At 43.9% G+C, this 24,390-nt stretch overlaps 1 protein-coding gene across 1 annotated transcript in view; it reads left to right on the forward strand.

Annotated features, from left to right (window-relative positions):
• CREBRF (CREB3 regulatory factor) overlaps positions 1-24,390 on the forward strand; it is a 515,923-nt gene that overhangs the window by 82,813 nt on the left and 408,720 nt on the right. The gene's annotated exons all lie outside the window — the stretch shown is intronic.

Raw genomic sequence — 24,390 nt, forward strand, 5'->3', positions numbered from 1 at the left:
GGCAGGTTGCAGCCTCCCGCCTCCCCCAGCCCCCCCTCCCCGCTCCGAGCCGAGCCGAGCCGGGCTGCGGGGGGTGACGGAGCGGGGCGCCGGAGCTGGGGGTGGGAGGGCCGCTTCCGCTGTCCTGCGGCACTCAGCCCTCGTTGCATGACTTGGTTAAAAAAATAAAACATCTCTTCTTCCCCCCCCCCCCCCACCCCTCCCGCTTTCCCCTCCAACCTCCCGCTCCTTGTCCAAAGCAGCTGTTGCACAGAGTTTCTTGGAAATCTTCCCCTCCCTTTTTCCTTTTCCTTCCTTACCCCCCCCCCCAACCCCTCTATTTTTAAAATTAATTTTTATTTTTCAAAGATTTGGGACTATGTGAGCTCTGCAGGGAATAAATGGGACAAAGCCATCGCTTGGGGGGGGGGAGACATGGTGGGATGTGGCACTTGAGCACCCTGCCTTTCATAGCCCCAGAAGTGCACACGACAGCCTCCCCCCCCCCCGCACCGCATCCCCAGCTCTCTCTGGTCTTGGTAGCTGAGGAGGGGGTGGTGTCGGAAGGAAAATGTACAGCAGGTGATGGGAAGTGCTGTGCTGGCACGGACAGGGCCGCCTGCTCCCCTCGCCCTGCTGTAATGCACATCAGATGTTTCATCAGCCCCCGGTACTGCACGGGGCACGCTGGGCCGGGGGTCCTGCTGCAGGAGGGGGAGTGGGGGCACAGCCAAGAATGTCTCCAGCTGCTGCCGCTGCCTTCCCCACAGCTGTCAGAATGCACTTGAGGAAATCCACTCACACCTCCCAGAGCAGGGGTCTCCTCGGCGGGACGTGACGCCGCGCTGCAGGACCATGGCTTCACTGCAGCACAGGCACTTCATCCCCCAGCTCTCTCCCTGCTGGCCCAGCACCCCCAGCTCTTCTCTCCTGAGCTTTCCCTCCTGTCCCAGGCTGGAGCTTTGCTCACTGGGTCCGAGCTGTGCGGAGTTTGCTTATTGTTCTGTAAGGTTTGACTGCTGAACATCATTTTAAGACTGAAATTCTCAAGCTGTGCCAAGCTCTTGTGGAAATTCCCTATTATCAATGCGCTGCTGCCTCAAAAACTGCAGCGTGCAGCTTCCCCCTGAGCTGACTGTGCTGTGTGGATGGCTGCAAAGCTCCCGTGCCCTTTTGACAATGGAAAAGAGGATTTTTTGTGCATATTTGTTTGCTTCGTTTTTACCTTGCCCTGGTGTCCGCTGGCCCTTCTTCTGCCCTTGTCCTCCTGCTATTTATACTGCTGAAGAATTTTGCTGTTTAACTGCCTATGCTGGGTCTAACCACCTGCCTTTAGCAGTTCGCATCTCCAGCGCTGGAAAACCAGGGGCTGAGTTAGCTCAGATGAAGATGGCCAGGAAAGCTTAAGTTGCAGCAGGAGAGAGAGGTAGCAACCGATGTTTCCAGACAGCAAATTTGTATTTGTATGTGCAGTAAACATTTTTTAAAAGATTTTTTTTCCACGTCTCACAAATGGTACTTCTGTCATCTCTCAGCTGCTTCAGGTCAGACGCCCTCCTGCAGCCATCCCCCACAGACCCCTCTGCCCCTCGTTAAAGTTACGATTTTTGGATGGGTTTTGCCCTTTTGACTCAAAGGAATTCCACACCTCCTCCATCGCAGACTCCGCTCCCTCCCTCTGGGCTCCTCCGTGCTCACAGTGTCCTTTGAACCACGCGGTGTCCGTCCTCCCCTTCTGCCCATATTGCATCGATTCCCTCCTCCAAGGTTATTTGCACGTTTCGCCTCCTTTCCAAACCTGTGCCTATCACAGCACCCCCTCGTGTCACTGTTTGGTGGAGGAATCTGACAGCGAGCCGAATGCTCCCCACTGTGTTCTGCTCTGCAGTGCTGTGGGCAGCGATGGGATTTTCTCCCTCTTCTCTCACTCCTCAGGACGCTCTGGGATCATAGGATCCTTGCCCTTCCCGAGCAAGGCAGGGTGCTGTGAGTGCATCGTGAAACCAAGAGCTGTCAGAAAAAATGCTCACGACACACAATTCGTGCTCTAGCAATTTTGGCATCTTCTGGAGCGCAGCATAACTCGCTCTCCGGCTGCCAGCACGAGTGCCAGGTGGTTTTATAGAGCAGTTATCAATTCCAGCCTTTCGGGGCTAGTTTCCAGCCGTCTTGGGATGCTTCCGAGCTGTGATGTGCCCAGGCAGTGGGGAGCTCTCATCTGGCTGTGGGATAGGGTCCGACTCTGAGGTGCTGGGGTTTGTGTGAGGAGGGACCTCAGAGGGTATTGCAGCTCATTCCAGCAGCCTGTTGGCTTTGGGAAATGCACTTTTGAGCTCCCTTTGACTAATGTACATAGGTGTTACTTTATAATAGTGTTTCATGCTTTGATCAAACCATGATCAAGCACGAGCGTTTTGCAATGCCTTTAAATGGGAAGCATTTAATTGTTTGGGGTTTTTAGGGAGAAGAGGTGCTTTCATGATTATTATCAGGGCTGCGTCCCTGCAAGGCCTTCTCATGCTGGTGAAGGCTGAAAAATGCTGTGCAAGAGGCACACGGGGAGAAGCCGGCGACTTGAAAAGGGCAGAGGATGCTGTGGGGAAGGTGTGCCGAGGTCTGGGTTCTGGGATTTTATCGGTGACTAAAAGCGTTTCGCAGCAGAGGTACAATGAGCCGTGCCGCGCAGCCCAAGCAGCGCTCCGTGATTTCATCAGACTTGAGAAGAGAAGCAAGACGGGGGAATTTAGAGTTGCCTCTTCTCCTGGGTAATTTCCCCACCTCGGGGCTTAGTGCAAGGTGCTGACTTGCAAATGACACATCATTACGAACCAGCCCAGAGCTGCAGAGCATCGCTGGGAAAGTGGTCGGAGAGTGGAGGAGCTGCCTCTTGGACCTCGCTCCTCCCGGTGTGGGACCTGCGCTGGGAAGGTTGATTTAATTCCCACAAGTTGGTTCTTGGATGGTGTGAATAAAGCTGCTGACGGTGTCTGAAATGGGATTTGACACTGGAGAACCTGTTAGGCTCGGTAAATGTGGGCCTGGTGGGAAGCTTCAAAGGGCTGTATTTTAAGCTGCTTTTCCTCCATCTATCATCGATTTAGTATTTCTGAGTGTCTGTCACTGTCGTTTTCATGACGAGTGAGCAGAAGTTGACGATGAAGCTGCAGAAAATGAAATGCAAGAAAAGTCAAGAGCTAATTATGTTACAAATGGCACCGACTTGTTTTCCTGATTATGTGAAGCCAAGCATTTGAGAAATGGCCTCAAGTTACGCACCAGGTTTGAAGATGGTCTGGCTTCTGTGATAAAATATGGACTATTTGAAAGATTTATAAGGGTCAGAAATCCTGTTGAAGGTTTTAGTATTTAGAGCAGCAGGAAACCACTCGCGATATTTTTAAAACAGGTATTTACTCAAGTAATTGGTTACTTTTTATGTGGAATGAGAAAACCTGGTGTAGCTATATTGGACTTGACATAAAAGAGAGGTATGTAATTTGTGAGCAAAACAGGGTGGAATGTACACATTGTACCTGGGGAGGTATTTCGAGAAAGACAACTCCTTGAGACAAAAAGCCAAAACAACAGACAAGCTGGGTTGCATGCCAGCATTGTTTATTCCTTGGTTAATCAGCTGCGTAATGAGTGTCCAGAAACAACCCCTGCTGCCCAGGTAGGTTAAGTTTCAAACTCTGCAAGCCTTGTGGACTTCGTAAAACGGATTACATGGAAGTTGGACGAGAAACACATGTTTCTGAGAACATTTTGGTTCAAATAATAATAATAATAATAATAAAAAAGCGGCGATGTTGGTGCCAACAATTTACTACAGAATATATGAACCAGATGCCGTTAAACTATAATTCCAAACAATTTGCCAGAATTATGTATTGATTTTATTCCTACAGTCAAACTGAAGACCCGCGTGTTTTTTATTACTTGTGGATATAAACAAAAATGCGGGGCGATTACAACTAATATAAGGCAGATAATGCCAAACAGACACGATTTCTGTGACTACTGCACTAGCTGAAGAAAAATGGAAGCTCTGTTGATAATTATGTGCAAAGGGGTCGGCAGAATGCGGCTCTTCAAATTGAGGCGTATCAGGCCGCAGTCTGCTTAGTCACCAGATAAGAGCTGTGGCCAAACGCATCTGTTTCTCCCCATTTCTCACAGTAGTACTTTTTTTTTTTTCTCAAAAGAATGGGAAAGAGATCTCTAAGACATGCTGAATTACTTACATTCCTCACTACTATTATACAGGGAAGGGACTCTTGTTCTCTGTTTCTTGCGGGCAATCTCTGCCTTGCCAGTTCCTACCCAGATGAGCTGCTTTGTGATCCTTAAAAAGACAGACATTGACGTCAAGCCTGCCATCTTGAAAGGACAGAATGAGTTTTAGGAGGAGTTTTTATGCCATTACTTGTCATTCAGGTTATGAAGAGCTCTGGCTGGCAGCTGAAACAGTCTTTACCTACTGTCCAAGAGGCTCTCAGAAAACCTCAAATAATTTCCTTCAGTGAAGTAGCTGCCTCAGTCATCTGTGGCTTGACGCAGAGAAGTGCTAAGCATCCTGTATCACCCATGTCCCCAGCTTGTCCTCCAAGGCAGCCAGGAGGAAAATACGCTGGAAACTCAAGAAAAGAGGTTTGAGAAGGAGCTTGGATTCAGAGAATTGTTCAGTGAAGTCACCCAAGCCAAATTCCCCAGTGTGTGATAAAGAAAAGAGTAATCTGCAAAAGATTTTCAGTCGAGTCTTTGGTCTCATCCAGGCAACTGGCTGCTGGGATGTGGCATCCCAACTCTTCTGCAGAAATTGTGTTGTTTTTCTCAAAGAGAAAAACTTTAAAAAAAAATTTTTTTATTTTAACATATAGAATAGAAGGTGTTCTTTGAGCTCCCTGTCACAAGACCACCTGGTATAGTAGGTGTCAAAGTTAACATGCTTGAATGGGGGCAGGATCCAAACCCAGAAATGAGCATTCACCTGCAATGCAAGATGGCTTTGCATTTTAGAACCTGCCAAGTCCTGAAGCAGTAAGTTGTTGGAGAGAGAGCTGCCTCTGCAGTGTTAATTCCAAAGCCCAGTGCAAATAATTTAGCTGTGTCACAGCTGACACGTTTATCAGACACACCCAAATTATGTGTGTTTATGATGCAGTTATACGAGGCAGAAGTTAAAGACAAGTGAGATTTGCTAGTCCTTGGCAGTGCCAGGTTCTTCCTATGCGCAGGTGCCTCAGGCTTTCTCCACACATGGAAGACTCAATTTCATTAGAATCTTGATATTTCTTTTTCCCCTTTTTCTTCCCTCCCCTTTCTTGTTCCTGGTAACATCCACATCCAGAAGGAACCACAAGGAATAGTATCAGGAAGCACTTGAACAGCGCTGCATAGCTGCTATCAAACTGGATATTGACCACATTATTTTACTCTGTAAGAAACTGTCTTGGCATTCCTGTCCTTCCAGCTCATACTAACCCTACCAACTTGCAGCCAGGCAAAAAAAAAAAATTATGCTATTGTCTGTCATGTTAGGAGTATCAGAAACCCAGGTCAGGTAACGGCACTATAACTCCGTGGGGCTCGCCAAGAAGGAAACATGCCAGTGTAATTATAGTGGTAATTATAGCACCGTAGTCACTGCCCACAAAGTACAACTCTGCAGAGTACAATGATTCCAGAATCAGAGTCTAAACAATCTAATGCTCTTCAATTTACTTACCCGCCAATCCTGGCTCTCAGTCTGATTGACCTCAGATTGAAAGCAAATCCGCCTCTCCCGTGAATGGCCGTACGGATGCCAGGAACACAAACTGAATGGACGCTGTGCTTGCCTCACTGAAGCTTTTTCCCCACTGACCAGCAGCTGATGCTGAAGCTAGGGGCCAGTTTTTGCCTTCATGCTGGATGTGACAAATTGAATGCATTTCTACAGAGTGAGTGAGAGCAGACATACACCTCTGCAGTCCCACTGTGGGCTTCCATTGGCTTTGTATAACCAAGTTTCTGTTCTTCCCTCAGCTTTGGGAGTTCTCAGCACAGTTCAAACAAGAACCAACCCATTGCTTGATAGCCATTCCCATGGCCTAACAACATGGCCCTGGGAAGATGGGACCTCTCGTATCACTCGTATGGGATCCAGATAGATGCTCTTACACACAGCAGTAAACTTCGAGGTAATGTGTACGATAGTTCCCTTGGGACCTACATGACACATATGGGTTTGCATTGTTCCCATGAAATAAGAACTACTGTGGGTTGAAGTCCACATTAAAATAAATAAGCTGTTTGGGGAGTAATTATTTGCTGAGCCTGAGCGGCTCAGACTAAGAACATTCCCCACATCTTTCCAGATCCGAGCAGGACTTGCAGAGAGCCCATATTAAAACCAGGTCTCCTGCAGTGAGCAGCCATAGAGCCGAGGCCATGCCTGTGGGTGCTGGAGGAACCTCCAGGTACCAAGGAAACCTGTCAAATCCCATTCTTTTGGGATTGGACTGGCGTACCGAAGCTAACATCTGTTTTCAAAGTAGCTTTGATTATGTATGTTACTATTGCGTTTCATGAAGGATTAGATTTTGTTTTATGTGGAAACCTTTTCTTTTGCTGTGCTGTGGTGGTGGGAGCTCTGTGCTGTTGTTTGTATGCTGCCATTTGCTCTGGGTATGCTGTGCAGTGTATCCACAGGCACGCATGCCAGCTTCCAGTGGGACCTGGTGCCAGCAAAAACATTATTCAAAGAGATAGGTAATTACTTAAGACTTTGTTTAATGTTATAGAAGGAGCAGTGGACTACTTGAACCAGTTTAGCATTCATATTCATACATGGTTCGAAGATAAATAAAAGGCTATAATTCTTTTGAGGGATTCCACTGACATAATAAACCACGAGAGCTCAGCTAGTCAGCAGAAAGCAAAGATTGGATTATAGCTGGGCTCGTCAGCATGGGACCGTAGATGGCAGTATCTCATGTCTTCAAAGAAAGTATTTCAAAAGGTTTTTACTTTGTATTCTAAATTACTTCAAATCCATACCCTGAAATGGAAGACTTTGCTGGATGTATTTTCTATGAGAGAACCCTCAGAGATAATCCTTGCTTTCTTCACTACTCAAGTGTAATCAGATTTTATTCTGGAAATGTGTTCATGAATGGAATTCAGTACTTTCATGCATCCAACCTTAAATGTACCACTGCAACTTCAGGTCTGGCCAGTGCATGGGTGTCCCCAGGTGGCTCCGCTCCCATGCAAGAGTTTTGCCTGCCTGTGGATGCAGACCAGAACCTAGCATTATTTAAATGCACTCTTTACGTGTTCTGGGTAGATTCCGTGTTTGTTTCAGCTACACTTGCTTTCATAGCCAGTAAAGGGTCCCATGTGCCAAATATGCTTTGACTTTGAGTTGATGTCATCTTGCATTTGTAAGTAGTTAGGGACCATTTCAAAAAAAGAGATGTGTTTATATAAATATTTATATAATTTTGGGGGGATTGCCTCAGGAAACCAAGTCAACGACTGAGGAAATAAATAGGCATGGAAAAAATCATAAGGGTATTGTTTAAGAGCAGATTATAATCAGATGATAATAACAAGCAGAGTGAATAAATTTGAGAGACGGAATTGACATGACGGATACTAGCTTTAATACCATGTACTAAGCTTTCAGTACATCTTGTTTTAGGATTCATATTTCTTGAAAATCCACAGGAAATAAATTGGACTCTGGGTAAATGGCTCAGCCAGAGCTGACTGGAGGCTGGAATGTGCAGAATGAGACCACAAACAGCATGTCCATGGTCTTCTGCTGTCTCCCAGCACTCCTCTTTTCTCTGCCTTTTTGAAACTATGTTTAGTCAAGTTTGTGTTCTGGAAATTCATGCACATTGGATGAGGTAAATGCTATCTCTTCTCTAATGTCTTCTTTCAGCAGCAGCTTTATTGGGCACCCTGCGAGCATCTGCTGAGCCCCATGCATGTGTTTGTGTGACGGTCTCAGCTGGGAGGTGGGCCCAGTTCTCCCCAGCCTCCTGTGACACACGAGGAGTTTTGTCCCAAGTGGAAAACTGGCTTCAGTATGGCATTGCTGTGGAGCAGACCTTGCTCCTGGGGGCAGGGGACACAGCTCCTGGTGGCACGTGGCTGGTCACATTGCTGCTTGTCAACTTGTCTCGGTTTGGGGGATGTGATGAAGAACGGGCACAGCAGCGTTAACTCTGACTGCCTGTAGCTGCCAGAGTCTTTTTGGGCAACTGTTTGCAGGGCATGGTTTAGAACAGACTGGAGACTGATATAAATTGCTCTGAGGTCAGCCTCGGCTTGGATGGCACGAGGAATAGATTGCCAGGAGGTTTTTCAATAATAACAGAAACCATCCTGACTAGTGACACAGTAATACTCATTTATATGATTTATGGGAACACTGTACGTAATGATTCCAGCATATACAAGCAGGACTGAACTTCTTTATAGCCTCTTGAATAGAGGGAGCCATGTAATGCACACAGCAGCTTAGTACTTGTAGGAATATCCAGCGCTGCCTGTGGCTGGAGGAGCTTGTTTACATCCATCATTTCAAATGGCCCCATTAGGAGATCTTGAATACAGTGAGGAGATTTTGCTGGTCTTGAAATCAGGAGACCAAGTAGCCTGCAATCTACATTGCATTTCCACGTTCATCTGCACTCTTGAGTAGGGTAGTCAGGCATGGGGACGGGATGTTGTTTGTATTTGGTTTGATTATCAGTGAGCACAGAGTTCATATTGTCTTGGCTAGGCCCCTCATTGTGGGCAGACTGTCTGACTGCAGTGGGTTGTGTCCTGAGATCGTACCAGCAATTCTTCATCCACAGCCAGTCTCCCACTAGAGAGCTGTTGGAACACATTGGGGTATTTCCAAATTCTTTTCTGCATCTGTCTGGGAGGGTTACGGAGTTCCCTCAGCATTTCCCTTTCTTTCAATGAACGTGTGTGGCAGTCTTGATGTACTAAATGGGCCAAAATCTTTGTTCTTGCATTCGCAAAAATAGGCTGTCCAGTTCCTCTATTGCTGGATAAGGTTTGTTAGGTACAGAAGCCACAGTGTACCCACACCAGAGAGCTCTTTACACAGTGCAATCCAGGGCACCCTCGGAGATGAATGGCTATACATGTCTATATATACTGCGTGTGTATACATTCCTCACCGTGTGCCTGGAAAGCAGTGTTCAGGACAGATGTCCTCAGCAAGAATAGATTCAGACTGGCCTTGTGACAGTGTTATGCAAGAACAAGTCAGGGAGCCTGACTAGTGTTTTGTGCATCAATAGACCTAACAAAAGAAACTCCAGAGGCCCAATGCAGCGCAGAAAAGAAAAGAAGCACAGATACACTGTTCTGAACAGACTGTCAGGGACTCACCAGTAAGCACAGGCCCCTGTTTAGTAGTTGAATACTGATTTTACTGTCACAAACTGTGTTAAGTCCCTTGAGCTGTTCAGTCGCTGCTCCCTGAGAATCTCAACTTGAAATGTTCAGATCACCTTCAAGGTATTTTGAGGGAGATGACTTGGATTTGTAATTTGAGATCTGCTTGGTTTTGGTGTTCTTTTAGGTAATGAATTGTCCAACTTGCATCGGGTATTCTTTTTTTCCCAGTCAAAATCTCAATTAATTAGCTGACATAATATATGTGTCACTTCTGTGAAGCTTTAAGCAAATCTGTATGATTTTCCGGAGCCTACTAGCAGCTGTATCACCTTAGTGTGCCAAATTATGAATCCTGAAATAACCAAATGATTAAACATCCCACTCGGAGGATGCAATTTATCTCAAATTGGTGTTTGCTCCCTGCAAATTTAAACTTTATCACACTGAAACAATTTGGATTCCCTTACTCTCCTTCCAAATGTTCCCTCTGTGTTTAAAACAAAACAAAACAAAACAATCTAAGTGAAGATACTTTCACTTCTCAAGTTTTGGATTAGGTCATGTAACATTCTCTGACATCGCTCTTGGATGTTTATGGGTTTGAATGATATCTGACAGATAAGGGTATAATTCGTTGTTTCCCCTTGATGTTTGGGAACTGCAGATGTTATTGCAGGAACCATAGCTCAACTCCAACATATTCCACTCTTAGTGTTCTATCCTGGTTGTTTGCTGCATGGAGACAGCAGATTTATGTGTAAATGAAGGTCTCAGTAGCTGATGGGTTGGCTAGATCTCCCTTGGCATCCCTTACTGCTGCAGCTGGATCTGCTGGGGGCAATTTAGGTGGTTGCCCCTGGCTGTGCTCCAGGGCGTGGTTTTGTTTCTCTTTCATTGCCATCTGACCAGTGTTACGATGACAGAGCTCTTGGAGAACTCTCAGTTTTAAGTGTGGTTTGGTGTTGTGTGAAGGGTAGGTCCTAGCTTCTTCATTCCTGGAAAGTGGGCTGATGGTCCTCATCCCATTCTTTCTCTCCTGCTGTCACATCTGACAGCTTTTATTTCACAGAGCTATTTCAGAGCCAATCTCTCCCCTTGTGACACCAGGTATGTTGAGATTTGTCCTGGTGATGTGTTTTCACCAGTACTCATTTCATCCTCCTGCAGAACATGCACAGACTGCTCCAGCTCTGGGTGCTGGTTCCCACCAGTCTGTCAAAACAGCATCAGTCCATGAAGAATCCATTGGGACATCACTGCATCACAGCATAGTTTCACCACCATTTTTCTCACTCTGCATGGAGAGCAGCTCATCTCTGCTCCCCTGTAGGAACTACAGGGAACAATGAGTCACCTCCCAGAGCCAGCACTCGATTTATTCCCATCCACTGGAGATGTATCAAAAATGCCCACAGAAAAATGTGTTAGCACAGTTAACAGACAGGTGAGGTCACTCCAGAACAGCACCTCACTCAGTTAATTCAGTTTGATAACAGTTAGCTGAAGTAGACATCCCTCAAGACCCAAAAGCACCAGATATAACAGACACTTTCTTAAAAGTCCACTGATTTTAAAGGTGGGTTTCACTAAGAGCTGGGTTTCTCATGCAATCTGATGTAGGCAACAATTAGTTTCTTTCAGTTGCTGTGTACTTCAGCACTGCAGGTTTTCTGGGGCTCAGAATTAGTTCTGATCAGCAACATGGCTTTCAGGCTGTCAGCATCATACCTTCAGTGGTGGTGGTGTGGCCAGGATTTTATGTGGGCTGCTGATGGTGACATGCTGTTCCAGCAACTTCTGTTTTTCCCGATGTGGTTTCCATACACTTGGGCAATGCTGTCGATGGTGACCTTTGCCTCTGTTCTTCCTAAAAATGTCATCTGGCCTCAAACCCTCATGGAAAACAGTCAGTCTCCTCTGAACCATGGGACACCCACCACAAGCTCTTTCTTGGGCCACCTCCAGTTTTCAGCCAGAGCAGTAACAACCCTTTTTTGAAGGGCTTCATAGAGACAATAGGAATGGAAATTACATACAGCTGAGAATTAACAGCTGGTGCTTTAACAAGATCTCTATTCCTGCTTTCCTGGGGAATTCTGTTTTCTTTAGGTTCATTCAATACCTTCTTAATCTTCATTGGCATTGGTTTTGAAATTCCTTCATTCAATTGGTTTATGACCTAACTTTTCACTTCAGCCTTTTCTTGTAAGAAAAGCATCTTTTCAAGTCATGAGTTTTGCATTCAGCTGAGTACCAGCTTCTTCTCAAACCCACCTCCTGGCTCAAGTGCTCCATCAGGCCCTACCAAAGCAGTCTCCTCACTGCACGTTATGTGCCAGGTCCACCTCATGTCACTTTCTAACATTTCAAGAGGTTTTAATCAAAGCTATCTCCAAAACTGGAGTCTGTGCAGGGGTCAACAACAACTAAAAGAATTACTAACAGCCATTGCTACAGCACTTTGTTTAAGGACCGAAAATCCACCATAGATACCTCAGCGACTTCTCAGCAGCCTTCACTCTGCACAGAGGAGCAGTCTCACCTCTGATGTGCTCTTGTACTTCCCTGTCCACCTGCAGCCTCATGCATCCCCTCGCTGCAGAGGTTCTCCTTCCTGGCTGGAAGGCCCTGCCAGCTGTGCTAACACTTGCTGGTAAGCTTGCCTGCAGAGATTTCACAATTCCAGCAGGCAGGACTTTACTCTCAGCCCCTGCTTAAAGTGCAGGCTGAAATCCTGAACTTGGCCCTTTCAGAAAAGTAATTTGTTTCCTCTATGGGCGCACTGCAAGGAATGTGCTTTCCTCATTTCCTCATGTAAACCAGGCAGCATTCTGTGAGTTTCAGCTAAAACACACATTGACTGTGTTCTATGCAGGGAAATAAAGAATACAAATATCCTTCACAAAACATTTCCACCTTCTTGGAAGAGTTTGTTTTTGCATTGATTTAAGTTTTGGCGTTAAGGTTATGATGCTGGGCAAAGTATGAGGATGGGTGCTGGTGTTACGTGGCTGATCCTGATGGACCAGCACCAGCTAAGCAGCTGTTGCTTCCTTATCATCTTTTCCAAACACGTTCCTTTGGAGACACTGTCTGAGACCTTCAGGGAAACTTGTGCTGTTGCATGCATGGGCTGTGTTCTCAGGGCAACCTCAAGTATTGTTGTTGTACTGCACTGGGTGGAAAGCTGAGATCCATCAGAAACAGATGCAACACAGCAAGCAAGGGAAGCGTCCTGGAGAGTCAGCGTGTTCCTACTTACTGCACCCACACCTGGGACATTCCCCAGGACTCTTTCAGACATCACTGACACCTGCAGCCCGTCTGTTCTGTTTCTGCTTTGTCAGTCATGAGATAATATTTTTTCCAGGCTAACAGGGAAATATACAAGTTTCTTTTTGCTCTTGAAGCCCTGATTTCATGAAAAGGGAAAGTTATCTTGGATTTTGGCTCTTGTTTGTGTCTCTGAGTGCAAATTTCCAAGATCAGGGTCTCCTGAATTGTAGAATCGAAGGATCATAGAATCACAGAATCATAAGAATATCTTGGGTTGAAAGCTCCAACCCTTGCCCACTTTTTCATTTCAGAATCCAGCCCAGCAGAGATCACTGTTATCATGATTAGTACTAAGTCTTTCTCTTTCATTATTTTTTTACTTTTTTTTTCTTTTTAATTTAAAAAAGTGGTTTTGGATATTTCAGTACATAATTTACACAAGGATATTGCTTTGATTTTTTGGTTGAGGTAGGTTTTAATGATGTGTTAGTATTGTGATGGTAAAAGAACAGTATGTTTTCATCCATGATGTTCCTTTCCTGAGCAGATCAATCCCAATGAACTCTTACTCAGCAAATGACTGAGTCTTACCAAACATTTGCTCAGAAAATACATTCTGTGGTTAGGTATACGGGCATGTTTGCTGATACAACCACCCTTCAACAGTATGTGATGGGAGCTGGGCTGTGATTTATGACTGTGGGGTTGATTGCAAAATGGCTGTTTGTTGGTTCTTTATTTTAAAATGTATAGCATAAATGTAAAAATTAAATCACGCTTTAAAAGTAGAAGTAATTTAAGAAAGAAAGACAAGAATGATTTAGATTTCAATTCTGTGAACCTCAACAATGTCTGTTTGAGGGCTTTGTGCCAAAAAACCAAATCCAAATGATTCTCAGTGTGTTTAAAAGAAATGGGAGAAAGAGTCAGTCTTTTATGAGTCTCTGCCAAAGCCTCAAGTGGATGCAGACACTGATGTCAGAAAAGAGCTGCTGTGATTGTCTTATTTCCTACGTGATTGACAATATGTGTGACCGAATCTCTGTGCCCAGTACAACTCAGTTGGAGTTTTTCCATTGGCTTCAGTGTGAATTGGCTCAAATCTGATGTCTGTGTAATGTGTTAATGTGTTAACCGTGTCGAAAACTTTGTGACACCATTGACTATTATGCAGTTGATGATCTATTGGTTGATAACTGTATCTGAATAGGACAGACGACCACAGGAATTTCCCTCAATGTCTGTTGCATTGTTATTAAAGACAGAACTATCATATGGTTCTGACAGTGCAATTTCATTGTAAAAACAGTAGATTTTCCAGGAAGTTAACTTTTGGGTTTCCACCTAATTACCAGAGCAATGAAGTGTTGTTAGACCGTACTGAGAACAATTTGCTTTTGACTGAATGATTATTATTTTTAACCATCACATCATTTGGTGTTCTTATTTTTGGTCAAGAATGAAAAACAAATCTCTGGTTTCTGTCCGAGCAATAGATAAAAAGTATAGCATAAAGTATGGGAGGAAAGTCATATGTGCCCTCCCTGACATTGCTGTCATCAAAGGGTTTATTGTTAAGGGTTGAGTATGTCTAATGGAATGGCCAAAGCACCTAATTTGTAGTTTTAGTATTTAATTGGTATTAAATTGTGAATCAATTCAGCCTTTCCTTCTGTTCTTGGTACCCCTGCAAACGAGTAGCCTCAGTCAGGTCTGTCTTATCATTCCAGCACATTATTAGGACAAACAGTCCCTGTACATTCTAAAATGAAGCAATGCTTCACCCTTCAGCTGTGCAGATTGAGCCTGGAACCTGAGCCCTTTCCTTTCTCACTGCAAAGCAAAGCATGCTTTTTTCTTTTTCTCCAGCTCTCTCTCTCTTTTTTTTTTTTCCTGCTGTTGCTGGTGATGAACTTTCACTGCCTACACATTTTGTTCTGTAAAATCAAAGCTCTTCGTTTTCAACAGTTACAGCCTCTCAAACTCCTTGTAGTGACCATGGCTGAACCCTGAGATCTTTTTCTCAGGTTTGACTCTTCCTCTTGGTCATACTGTGCTCCAGTTGATTTAAATGGCAGTTTTGCTCGAGGAAGAGAAGGAATCTCAGGATTTGGTGCAGTATGTCCTGTGAAAAGATATTCACCCATAACCTATATTGCCTTAACTTGGCAGTATTGTTTCATTTTGCGTATCTGACAATCTCCCTTTCACTGCTTACGTAAGAAAATCGTTTGTACTGTCAACAGCTCTGTTTAACCTTTAATAATAAAATTGGTAACTAATACCAAGAGGTCTGAGTCCTGAGGCCCACTTTTGGGTAACGTTTCCATTGAAGTCAGGAGTAGCTCTGGGTAAGCCCCGAATATTGAACTCAAAGTTCACTCCAACAAGTTTTTTCAGTAGCCTCAGTTTCTGCTCTACAAAGAGCAGCCAGGGCTATGGTGGCAGAGAGAGGTGCATTAGAGGAACCTTGTTGTTTTTTTTCCATTTAATGGCTTTCTTGGATAAGATGTCTGATGATACCAGGTTTTTCTAATTCTCATTTTTATAAGCTATCTAATGCGCAGGAACGCCAGTTCTGGGCATATGTTCCTGTCCCTGGAGTCTTGTTCAGACATTAGAGAAACATTTTCTAACTCAAAAGATAAACACTTCTGCTAGAGTTCAGGGACGGAAATTGTTTTCATCGCAGCAGGTGTTGCCTATTAGTTCTACTAGAACTAAAACCCTAAGCTGGGCTTTAAGCGAGATGCATAATCAAGCTCTTACATCATTGTGAGATGTACCGTACTTGAACCTTTTGCTTGCTGAGACTGTATTTCCTCCAAGAAACATCCTGTTTTGCAATCCCCCAAATTCCCCATGTGCCATACAGCTTTAGGGATTTCATCACCTCCTGGGCACACAGGCTATGCTTTCTGCAAAAGATCCAAAGGGAGGGAGAGAGAGAAATCCAGACAAGTCAGAGGTTTCCGTATTTCCTGGTGGGACCATGTGATCCCTGAAAGATGGCTTTATTTTTATTTCACACCCTTTTTCTTTGCTTCATGCTGTTTCCATTCTAGGCCTGAGTATGCCTAGCAGGCTGCTGGAGACTGCTGGTTGCATCATGTTGAAGAGGAGATTGTGCTCTGCTCACTCCTGCTCAGGTCCTATCATTCAGGTCCTATCTTTCTTTTAGTGGCCTTTCCTAATCCATTTCTGTCCTTCAGTTTGCTGTCACACCTGCAATAAACAAAATACTCAGACCAATAGAAGACATCACTCTTTGTAGCTTTATCTCGAGCTTTTGTCTGTGTTTACTGTTAAAGGCAGAGGATTTATTTACAAGCCCCAGTTCTGTATTTGTAGACAGAATATTTCTTCCTGGTTCTTCTAATTTTGCAACTTGCCTGACTGTAAGTCTCATTTCTTTTGGACCTAATTTGACTCACTTAAATTCACAGAGGTTGTTAGTCTGGGTTTATAAATGTGAGGCAGTTCTGAGGAGTACCCTAAGCAGCTCCACCTGGACCCTTGTCCACAAACCCTCTGCCTCCTGGTTCTGACTTGACTTAACTTAGACTTGGCCTTGCCTGGGGAACTGGGCCATTGCTGACCCTGTTTGTGGCCATCAGACCTGCTCAGCTCTTGCCCAGGCATGGGGTGCTCTGTTCCCAGCTGATGGGGCTCACCCTCGGCCCTGTTGGACTGTCTCTTGCAGAACAGTCAGCTGTGGAAGGGCTATGTAAAGCAAAAGCTGGCTTTCATTCACTTAAAACACTTTCAAGACTGTCTCACCCTAAGCACTGCTCACTTGTTATGCTTTGTACATCTGACCTGAGTCATGGTTTGTAATCTGTTTACAACTCTGTTGCCTTCTCATGGATTTTGCCTCAGCTGTAGTGCTCAATGGTTAGCAATAATATTCCATTATTATTTCTGCAGTCAATAAAATTGGTCCATCTAACAGATAAAGAGAAAGAGGCTGAATCTATTTTACTTTTTCCCTTTATAGTAAAAGAAGTGTATGATGACAGCCACTGGTTCCTTGGATTAATCAGTGCTTAATCACCTATGAAAGTGTAGTTAAAATGACACTAAACTCTTGGGGCCATTACCATGTTCTGGAGCCCAAATCTCTCATTAATGCATATCTTACAGATGACGTTTGGAGTGCAGAATGAAACAAAAAAAGTAATCATGTCTGCCCTACGAAAATGATCTTTCAGCAATAGAGCAAATTGGGCTGTGTTGTGGGATAATGTATGCATAGGGGGGAATCCTATTTGAGACTTTGAGGACAGGGCTCTAAAGCAGCCCAGAGAAGCACTTTTTCCTCATCCCACTAGAGGGTGGGTGCAGTTTGGACAAAGTGAGGCTTTGGCTGACTGAGTTCTGCCTGCTTGGCAAGGTGCACAATGGGAGTGTGAGCATCAGTTTATCACCTAACAAGGGTGAAGGGGCTGCCAGAGCTGGCAGTTGGTACTGAAGAGAATATTCAGCTGAGAGATGGACACAAGTATTTTCCCTCAGTAGCTCAAGCTCTGTAATCAAAAGTGATTGCCATGGGTATTAATTGATATAAATTGAGTGAGGCAAATGTTTAGCAGTCACTCAAAACAAAAACTGTCACTACATTTTTTTCAGAAGTTAATCATGTTGATGTACTCTACCAACCTCACAGGCACAGCCAATAAGAGTAATTCTTTCAAAGAGACAGGCAAAACAAAAGAGTAGAATAGGCTAGACTGTGTTGTCTTTTGACTTAATATATGTAAAATCATACTTTTTGTGACAAAAAGAGGCACACAGTAAAGCAGTCCTCTCATCACACACTCCACTATGGAAATGAAACAGTTCATGCAGAAAATAAATGATGGCTGTAGTTTAGAAAGAATGATTCATTGTACAGCAATCAGTATAATCTGAGATGACTTCCCTAAACTCTACTTCAGATAAAGGCCAGAAGATATTGTTTCAGTTATCTTTTTTTTTTTTTCCCTGTAATCTGTTGATTTGTATTGTAGGAACTGCAAATACAATGCTGGCTCAGGGAAGATCTAAGTATTTTTTAGCTGACCTTTAAATGTCTAGGTTAATGTGGAATAAGGGTAGAAAAGAATAAAAGCCTACAATATTTGGGGGAAGAGAATCCCTAAAGAGATTAATTTGACCAACATTAATTTGGTATGGCAAGGAAAAGGACTATAGCTCTGTGATACTGGGAATGGGTTGAGAAAGAATGCTATGAAATTTCTACTGTAAGTGAAGTCATTAATGCTATTAAGATAAATGCCACTTTTGACACGAAGTTGAACTCACCTGTAAAGTCCCATCTTGCAGATTGCAGTGAGAAGTCAAAGATTCGTCTTCTAGAGACAGTGAGTTACAATTATATTAACTAAGCTAAAAATGAAAAGAAGAAATGACAGTCCTTTGACTTTGACATATGATAGACCATCAGGTGCTGTCATAAAGAAATAGATCTGGCATAATAAAGTATAATATAACAGAGTTGCATATAATAGTAGCTTAGGTCTCTGCTAGGTCAAGGGAAGAATATTGCAGAACTGACCCAGGTGCCTTGCAGGCTTTGTAAATCCATTTTTAATCTTCTATTAAAGCAACAGCATTGGCCTATGCTGGAGACAGAAGACAAGGGGAAGATGGATCACTGAGTCTATTCTGGCATAACAGTTCCTATGTTTTGTTCCATAGAAAGGGTTGTGATCAACAAAAGCACTGCCAACTTGGTTCACTTGCCAGTTTATGAGCAATAGGATTGTTTTGCTGGTTTATGCAGCCCTAGTTATTTCTACTGTTACTGAAATGTGACATTGGCTGACAGCTCTGTGGGATCTCACATATGGAGACTTTGCTCCACAGGGATGGGAGAAACTGGGCAAATTGTAGTGGGTTTTCCACATATGGGGCCAATTCATGCCTGATGAACCCCCTGTGGAAGATGCTGGCACTGCACCAGCCAAGAGGCTGTTTGTCATGATTAAAGCACTTGGATTTTTCCCCCTAATGGGGGATCATGCTGAGTTTCAGTGCGTACTGCTTTGCTGCTGCCTGTTTCTGTTGTTGCTAGACCTTCTGTAGTTTGTTTACTTTTAAACAAAAGGAGAGTGGTGAACTAAGCTGGTGGTTGAAGTTGCTAATATGGCCTAGTTGGATAATAAAAAACTTTTGACACTCTTTATCACCTTCAGCATGTGATGTGAATGGGTGTGAGAATAGACAATATGGATAAAGAAGAATTGGATGATGGAAATGAGACTAGAGTGGTGGAAAGCAGAAGAGATGAAAATATCATGGTGATCCATTCAAGGACAGTCCCAATCCATTCTGCATCCATGTGGTATGGAAAACTATAGTAATGCTATAGCAGTGCTACACGTGTCCAGAGAAGATGGAGGCTTAAGAAGATGATCAGGGATGGAGGAGAAAGGAATGTGGTGGGATTTATGGAGCTGGGAAGGAATGGGGTTGAAAGATCCATGGGGGGAAATTTTTCTATGGTCTATATTGCTAGACCTGCATGTTGTTGTAGCAGAAATGCTAAGTCATGGCCTGAAGCAGTGATTGAGCACCTGGTGGGAAGGCAGAGCCAACCCAGGGGAGCTCAGGTGCATGCAATGTACCTGAGTGACCACAAGGGGTGGAGCCAGGATGCACCCCTTCTCATTTAAGGGTTGGTAGTGGAGGCAAGGGTATCTTGCTGAAGGTCCTTGCCTACCTGAGGCTTTCTGAAGGTAAGCAGTTTTTTTTTTTTTTTTTTTTGGGGGGTGGGGTGGGTGGTGTGGTGTGCATGCGTGCTGGCATTTGTTCTCTCATTTGCTGCAGCCTGGGATTGTGCCACTCAGCTCTTATTGTACTTTCCATCAGTATTATAGTTGTGTAAGGCTGAACTTGTCTGGTTGAATTAATAGGCTGTGCTTGAAGTCCATCAAAAATCGTGATGAGGTATAGACATGGTTTAGAAAGCTAAGAAGTAAAGATGCTAGTTGAGTGATTTGGTAAAACCAAGCTGAAGTCTATTTTTATATGTAATTTCTCAATGCATGTTATGGGGTTCGCTTCCACTGTTTGCAGTGTGCTCTGAAGGAGGAGGCTAGAAGAAGAAAAGCAAAAACACAGGGATAACATATGTAGAGTAGTAAGGTCTTCTTCTTGAAGAGGATCAGAGAGTTTAATTCTTGCCTAAGTAATTTAAGATGCTTCAGATAACAGGGTAAAGATTGATCTGTCAGGTGGAAAAAATTAATATTATTATTCCTCAAAGAGCTAGCAGTAATACAGGCTACTAGGGAGGGTGGAGGCAGTCAGACTAAGATTGATGTGGGCAGTGGAAGGAGAGAGTATCACAGGATAGTGAGAGAACTGGAGGCACCTTTCTTTGCATGAGGCACCTTTCTTTGCAGGATTCTTTGCACCAATCTTTCTTTCCATCAGTGATGTCCATCCATAATTTCTCTCTTTCTCAACACTTGCTTGTTTTTTAATGTATTGCTAACTTTGGGCAGTAATGTATTATGAAAAAGGATGAAGTAAGTACGGCCCCTGAGCTATTGTTGTGTTGCTAAGCCATTACCTTCCTGTGCTTGGCTTAAAACAGCTGCTTCTTCCAGTTTGTTAACTGGACAGAGACAGTGTGAAGATATGTGAAGCAGATAGGATAATCTCTCCTGCAAGGTACTGTGGTTAAGAAAAAAGTGTTCTTTTATGCTAAGTACTTAAATTCTAGCAAACTGCAGTCAGTGGTAGTTGCTCTTGCCCATGCACTTAAGAACTTGAGCTCATGCATGAGCTCTGCTTTAAATCAAGTTGTTAGCACGGTTATTGCGTATAAATGAGCACAGCAGGCCCCAGAGAAAACACAAATGTGTGAACCTTGAAATTCCAGAACAAACACTGATTTCTGTATGTTTTCTGAAAACCAGCAAAATTTATGAGCTTTGTATATGAAAGCAAAGAAAGCACCGTCTAATATCAATGTTTTCTGCTTTAGGAAAACTTTATCCTGCGTATTTTAGAAGCAGTGCTTTGACACTTAATGGATTTTTCTCCATTCATATTTTGAGACAAGGGTTGGTGAGGCTTTAGTTTGGAATCAGAAGGATGTGAGTGAGAGCCAAGGAGGTTATACAGATAATGTTGTCCTGCCTGTAGACAGAACATGAGAAATAGGTGAGGACAATAGGAACCAGGGCATACAGCTGTCAGTGGACAGTAAAAGAGAAAAGGGGTGTGCAAAGGTTTAAAAAAATTAGAGAGATACACAGGCTGAAATTCAAGCGGAAGTTAGGTTCAGATGCAAAGGAAATTGGTTGCAGTCAGAGATGGTCAGGGTGCTGAAAATGGGAAGTCAGGGTGATAGATATTGAGCATTCAGAATTAGTACTCTAAGTTCTAACTCTTTTGTCTTCTTGTTATGGTCTGGAGCTGTGGGCCTCACTTGCCTATCCTCCCATTGAGTGCAGCCTTTCCTGGGTGAACTGCTCTGCCTGGAGCCCCTGGCAAATGCAGCCCTCCAGTTTGAGCAGCGAGCTCTAAAGACCATTCCTGTAGAGCCCCTGAAATTCCATCTAGAGATGGACTTGGGCAATGTACTTGTGTGTGCATTCAATATGTGAGCTGGGAGTATTGAGAAAAAGCAACACAAAAAGGCTGTTTGGTTGCCTCCTGCATGTTGCTTGTGGAGTCTGCCAGCAGTATCCCAGGCAAGGCTTCTTCCAATCTGGAGGTAGTTTTGGTTTCACATAGCTAGTTTTTGAAGGGCCACCTCCATCAGCCACCATGCGGTATTGCTGTAAAATAAGAAAAATAATAGTCTTGCTCCCTGGAAGCCAAGTAAAACCACAGTACAGATCTGACAGCTGTCCAAGCAACTGAGAACAATCAGTCATAAAGCAAACGCCTTTAAGTCAACAAATAGAGAACCAAAGAAATATCAAGTGAGATTAATCACTATCAGTTGTTCCAAGGTTTTATAACAAAGGGGCAGGAGGAGGAATTAGTCTTGCAGACTTCACATACTTTTTTTTCTTAGGGGCAGCAGTTATCCAAGTCAGTAAAAATGAGGTAATTATATTGCAAAATTCTTTGGATGAGAATGAGACTTACGTTCTAAAATCCGAAGCTGCACTTACCCACAGCAGAAAATTGCTGGAAGTCAGGAGAATAGCAGCTTGCATGTTTATTTTTCCTAGAAGAAAACAATTGACTCTTCAGAACTCATTTTGGAATGACTGAAAACAGATGGCAGTGGAGATGCCTTGCAACCCAGAAGCATCAGGGTGGTTATGGATTCCTGGGGGCTTGTGTTGTGCTTGCCTGCCTCAGGCTTAAACAAATGCACACTGGACTGGGAAGGAGAAGGGACTTTTCAGGAAGCAGACGTTCTCAACTGTTTGTTTCTCATACTGAGAGAACGGGAACACTGCATGTTCCTTCTTCTGCTGTGATTATTGTTTGAACTGTAATGTGCTAGGTGCTGGCAGATCTGACCTCACCTTCCCAAATCCTGCAGACCTCCTAGTTAAATTCTGCAGCAGGAGGGAAAATGTGTATTAAAAATTCCAGACAGAGTCTTGAAAATGAGGAGTCCTCAGAGATTTGTTGATATGCATCAGGGGCAGCACATCATTTTGGGAAATGTATGTCAAAGTTAACCTGCAGTAATTCCCTAATTGTAGATGTATAGCAAGTATATTACAAGTAGATTACAAGTATATAAATAACAAAAAATTCCTCTGTAGGCTGTGTTGTTCTTTCAGTGTTTATGGGGATCCCTGTTCTAGAGGGGATCTCTGCTATGGATTTCTCCATCAGCACGAAGGTGGTGGTTCAGTGTTTGAAGAAAGAATAACAAAACCCAGATCGGGGTTTTGTTTTTCTATTTACATAGACTTCAGGTTGCAAGTAGCCACATTGGGTTAACAGGAGATCCTACATGAACAGGGTAGCTTGTACTCCTGTGCTTTGCAGCAGGGAGCAGGTGTGCTTTCTCTCAACTCTGTTTCTTAGGAAATTAAGATACTGTGGGGAGATACCAGATCAGATGCCAGTTTCCAGCCCAGACTTATAGTACAGCAAATTCTGCCTTGGATTTGGAAATGGAGCTGTCACACTTCTGCCATTTTTTGTCCTTAATTTAAAATGTGGAGGTGAGCCAAATCTGGCTCTCCCTTGCAGCTTTGCCCGTGCTGCAGTTGCTGGGGCTGTTGTAGACTTTCAGGGTTTGCTGAGTGTAAAGTTTGACCCTTCTCTCTATGAAGTCACAGCTAAGCCCTTGCCCCTTTTTATTTACCTTCCATCTCATGTCTTTGTTCTCCTCTCCCCAGGAGCCTAGTTTTCCTCATGGCTTCTCTCTCCTTGCTTTCTCTCTTATTGTCATGCTGAGCCTGTGGAGCTTCTTTTATTGAAGAGAGGTTAGAATGAGAAATCCCTGCAGCTCAGCTCTCACATCATCTGACCTGAGCTTAATCCAATTTGTTTTGGCAGGGGGTATCACCATCAGGATGGGGTGGCTCAGAGCTTTAGTAGAGCAAACCTGGACTGACTGCACTGTACCATGCTTCTGCCTTGCAGTATCACAGTGTTCACAGGATGCAAGGGAGAAATGAGCCAGTGGAAAGTCTTCGTGGTGGATGAGACAGGTCTGTCCCCTTGGTTGTTAGTAAAGGCAATGTCAGCAGTTTGCTTCAAGGAGAACCAGTGTTCTTTTGCCTTTTCCAGGAATCTGAAAGAAATGCTGTTCTTCCTCTGGTTTCAGGCTGTTGAGCATTTTGGTGGGATTGGAGCCTGAAGCAGTGGAGAGTGGTGTAAAACTACATGTTGCCTGCCCACTCGTAGCACCAGAAACATGGTTTCTTACAAGTTTGAGATCTCAAAAGTTATCTAAAGTTATCTAAAGAAGTCTGAACTTATTGGGTAGTAAAAGCATAGAGGCCAGACTCAAACCCTGCACTCTACGTGGTCCAGATGTGTATTGAGATTGGAAACTGGGGTTTGAAGTGCAATTAGGGCCCCCTCTTTCAACAAATAGTTCTTCAGGCATTTACTGGTTTCTAAAACACGGCTTTAGATATGAGGAGTACCTTATCCATATTTCCAGAGTCTTGCAAAGTCATGGAATAGTGTTCCTTGTGTTAATGTTCCATTTAATAATAGCAGTCAGCCCCTGGAGGTAGTCCATTTCAAAGCATTAATTGAGCTTCTTGGATGCTCAGGGTCGTTAACCTTTGACAGTGGCTTACACCGGAGGCAAACGAGTAACACTAATGTTCTCCCCTGCATGCCTTATTGCTTAAGCACGCTGCAGGAATGTAGTATATCACTGGATAAATCATTCACCATGATATCATCAGAACTGCTGGTTTGCCATTTAGTTCTAGTGGAGTACAGAATGTTTCAAACCGTGGCAATCAACATTTACATTGACTGGAAAACCTAGTTGGATGATATATTCATTAAAAAAAAAAACGGGGGGAAGAACAAAAGAAACAGTAAGGTGCACGCTGGCAGGTAGCTCTGCATCCTTCTCCAGCAAGGTACTTTATCTATGTGGCATGCTTACTGTTATCTGTACTGGCCTGGGCTGTCTGCCAGATCTTTGTCATTAACTGTGTTGGAGTCATGGGAGCATTTGTGACATGATGTTATAAATGAGAGGACTGGGATGTAGCTGTGTGTGCGTGCAGAAAAAATAATGGAGATACTCTGGTCACTAGGAAG

This window comes from Cyrtonyx montezumae, unplaced genomic scaffold (genome assembly GCF_038088225.1).
Source record: "Cyrtonyx montezumae isolate F1298 unplaced genomic scaffold, pur_monq_1.0 scaffold_18, whole genome shotgun sequence".
NCBI classification, from domain to species: domain Eukaryota; kingdom Metazoa; phylum Chordata; class Aves; order Galliformes; family Odontophoridae; genus Cyrtonyx; species Cyrtonyx montezumae.